We start from the raw sequence: 4,444 nt of genomic DNA, 5'->3' as shown, positions 1-4,444 counted from the left end.
TGTCTTCCCAATTAGATGATAAACATTTTGAGGTTGGGTATCTATTGCTGCATAACAAACCACCCCAAAATTCAGTGGCTTAAAATATCACCCATTTTACTATATCTTTTTATTTTGTGGGATAGGAATTCAGGCAGAGACTTAGCTGAGCAATTCTTCCATTTCATATAGTCTGCAGAGATCACCTGGTGGGGTTTAGCAAGACGATAGACTAGTACAGAGGGTACAAGGTGTCTTCACTTATATTTCTGGCGCCATGGCTGGAAGGCTGGGATCAGCTGAACATGTGGACTAAAGCACCTGCAGACATGCCCTATCTGCCATGATGGCCTCAGGATAGTCAGACTTCTCCCAAGATGAATCAGGGCTTCCAGAGGGAGAGCTCCAAGAGGATGGGTAGAAGCTGCAAAGCTTCCTAGACCTGGCCTTGGAAATCCCAGACTTTCATTTTTGTAACATTCTATTGGTCAGGCAAGTCACTAAGACTAGCTCAGATTCAAAGGGAGTAAAATTAGATTACCTCTTAACGGGAGCTGTAGCAAAGAATTTGAGACCATCTTTATTCTACCATCCATTATTGTCCTCAGACCTGGGCAAGCAGGGTTCCTGGTTCAGGTCCTGGGCCTCAGAGGGGCCACACACTTTGTTATTTTTTGATTTTTCTATGTCCCCTTTCAGTGGCTGGGATTGTCCCAGTCTGTTTCTTCTCTTCAGGGTACTCTCCAGCCCTCCCCCTCATGCATGGGTTGACCAGGTGCCCGGAAAAGCTTTCAGGGCTCATGCCTATGGGTTATTTAGGGCAAGCTGGCAAGCAGATTGCTTCTATTGGCCAGAATAGTATTTCTTCTGTGGCATTGCACAAGATCAGGCCACCAGAATGGTAGTTGTTTGCTAATTTGGAGGTGATTCCCATTCATATTGGATACAAGATAAGTTCAGAACTCTGGGCTACTGGCAATCCGCTACTGACCTTTGGGGGTGAGCCACCTGTGTGAGTCCATGCCATGGCTCTTGCCAGCCTGTGTTCTGACCATAGGGCTGCTTCCAGGTTACGGCACACCAGAATAGTGGGGTGGCAGCATCCTTTGCCCTGTGTGGGGCTCCCCAATACCACCTGGTAAGGGTAGTCAGTCCACCCTCTCTACAGGCTTTGCACCACATGTCAGGCAGTCCTCCAGAGGTGAGCATGCCTGTTAAATCTTCACGTGAGACCATTGCTCTATAATGCCAACTTGATTTTACAATCAATGTCCTTTCTTCCTTTTGATCAAGGTAGTGACCTCATGAGCCACCAGGTCAGTCTTAAGCTGGTTCAGGTGAGGGCTAGTTATTTCTTGCATAAAATATCTTGCTCCACCCATTGGCCTCTAGCCTATCCACTACTTCCCCTCTGCCAACTGGTTTCAGTGTATGGAAGGAAGGGATGTAGTCAACACTGAAAAAGATCCTATTCTAGGAATGTAGTGATTAATATCTAAAGAATTCAAGGGAAGACATGGCTGGAAGATATATTATTATACATTTGCACTACAAAAATGTTTTTAACGTTTTTTAAATTTTTTAAATTAGTTTACTTAACTTTTTTAAAGATTTTTTCCCCAATTTTATTTATTTATTTGTTTGTTTGTTTATTTTTAGAGAGAGGGGAAAGGAGAGAAAGAGAGGGAGAGAAACATCACTGTGTGGTTGCCTCGCACGTGCCCCCAACTGGGGACCTGACGTGCAACCTAGTCATGTGCCCTGACTGGGAATCGAACCAGCGACACTTGGTTCGCAGGCCGACGCTCAATCCACTGAGCCATAGCAGCCAAGTGTTTTTAACTTTTTATTTTTATTTATTTATTTTAGAGAGAGAGGGAGAAAGAACCATTGATTTGTTGTTCTACTTATTTATGCATATAATAGTTGATTGTTGTATGTGCACTGACCGGGGATCAAATCCACAGCCTTGGTGTAGCATGATGATGCTCTAACCAAATGAGCTACCTGGCCAGGGCCTGTGTTACAAAAGTCTCAACAGTAAATTATTTATTATTCATATTTCACAGCATACTCTAGGCAAAACTTATCTCTACTCCACACTCACCACATAGCATTCTAATTACCTATGTAGATGTTTCCCTCCCAGTATATTAAAGAACGTCTATGGCAAGCTGGTGTCTTACTCATCTTTGTAACCCAGCCCTTGCATTGTACTGCATGAGCTCAGTGAGTATATGTAGGATGATTCACGAGAAGAGACTACTGGTGAGCCTAGAGAACAGTTCTATCTAGTAGAACAAAGGAGAGGTTGGAGAGCAAGACACTCATAGAAGATGTTAGCAATGTAAATCAATTGGTTGATCAAGTGGTTTAGCCTTAAATGAAGAAGAAATGAGATAGAAGTTAAAAGTGCAGCAAGATGAAGGCATGGAATTCTCTTCTCTTTAGAGGAAGGACGAAACACATAAAGGCCCAAGAGACTTGAGAGGCAGAGGTGAGGTCCTCTGGACTTCAGTTTCTTCACCAGCCTTACCACCCATATCACAGGGATGTTGTGAGGTCCAAAGAAGAACAAGATATAGGATGAAACATTCTTTGAAAGAATTTAACATTTCTATCCAAACTCTGATAGCTTCCAACTACTTATAGAACAAAAAAATCTATAAATAAAAGTCTAAGCATAACATTTATGATCCCCCCATGATCTGGCCCCAACTTTTCTTCTAATTCTATTGTTGACCCAAGCACCCTAAACACAGCCACAGGAGATCCATGTTCTTTTCCCCATTTGTGTTTGTTCAAGCTATCTTCTCAACTTCAAATGCCTCTCCTTCATTTCCACCAGGCCAATACAATAAATGTTTATAGAGTGGTAGTGTGTGCAAAAGACTGTTGAAATTCTACTGCTTTTTGAAGGCCTTATTCATGTTATTTAAAATCCATGAACATTTGGCCCTGGCTGGTGAGGCTCAGTGGACTGAGTGCCAGACTGGGAACCAAAGGGTCACTGGTTTGATTCCCAGTCAGGGCACATGCCTGGATTACGGAACAGGTCTCCTTGGGGGCGCGCGAGAGGCAACTGCACATTGACGTTTCTCTCCCTCTCTCTCTCCCTTCTCCTCTCTCTAAAAAGAAATAAAATCTTTAAAAATAATAATAATAAAAAAAGCCCTGGCTGGTGTGGCTCAGTGGATTGAGTGCTGGTCTACGAACCAAAAGGTCACCAGTTCGATTCCCAGTCACGGCACATGCCTGGGTTGCAGGCCAAGTCCCCAGTTGGGGGTGCACAAGAAGAAACCATACACTGATGCTTCTCTCCCTACCTTCCCCCCTCTCTAAAAATAAATAAAATCTTAAATTAAAAAAAAAAAAGTCCATGAACATTTGCTCTTCTCCATAGATATAGTGCTTTGTATCAATTGTAGCACTTTTTCTACCTGATACTGTAGCTCAAGGACATGGCTAGCCCTCTCAACAGTAAATGAAAGAGAGATTTCAGGGCTGTCTTACTTGTATTGCTATCCCTAATATCTGTGCCTTGTAATAGTAGGTGTTCATTAATAAATAAATATTAGATTAAATGGAAAAATAATGTTAGGGAAAGAATGCATGTGGATAGACAGTCTCCTGAGACACAAAAGTGGGTGGGATCCAGGATACAGGAAAATTGTAGCATCAACTTGTCAAAGGAAGAGGACGTCTCCTCCCTTGGGAGGAACCACAGATAAGCCTAGTGGGATGGAAATGGGTTAGGCCTATGTGGAGAGGCCAAAGTATCCAAATCCTTCAAGTCCTAATTCCAATGACACGTGCTATATTAACTCTTCCCTGAATCTTCTACCAGAGCCAATCCCAGCTCGGTTCAATATATATGAACTTTCTACCTTGTAGACGTTTATTTGTATACACATCTTCTTTCCTTTCCTAGACTTCGACCTCTCTGAGGGCAGGAGGAACCTGATTTCCCCGACAGCACACATGACACAGAGTAAACCAGTCATTCATTCAATGTGGGTTTACTGGGATGAATAAATCGTGTGGAGGTGAGGTAAATGGGGGTCAAGTAAGCAGACAAATTTGAGATAGGAGAAGCTTGTGCAAGTGACTTCAGAGAAAAGCTAACTCTCCAGACCCACAATTAAACAGTTTAACACAAAGTCTAGCAGGAAACCTCCCTAGCCTTGAGGAGGGAATAGGAGGTATCCGCCCATTCGCCTCCAACCTTGCTCTGAGGACCTCATGTCAGAACTCTGAGACTGTCCTTGCCAGTGCCTGACTCAACACTGAAGACAGCCTCCCGCCAAAACCTATACCTCCTCGTCTCCCATCTAAGGTCGAACCTCTGACTACATTTAACCTTCTCCTTCTGGCCTCTTTTCTCGTTCCCCTTCCTTCTAACCACCACCACCAGTAAGGCATGACGGGGCCAGCCCTGGACGGCAGGTTAGAGAGGGTCCTGAGA

The sequence above is a fragment of the Furipterus horrens genome, unplaced genomic scaffold (assembly GCF_987537825.1).
Source record: "Furipterus horrens unplaced genomic scaffold, mFurHor1.1.pri manual_scaffold_11, whole genome shotgun sequence".
Lineage (NCBI taxonomy): Eukaryota > Metazoa > Chordata > Mammalia > Chiroptera > Furipteridae > Furipterus > Furipterus horrens.
This window is presented reverse-complemented; position numbering follows the sequence as displayed.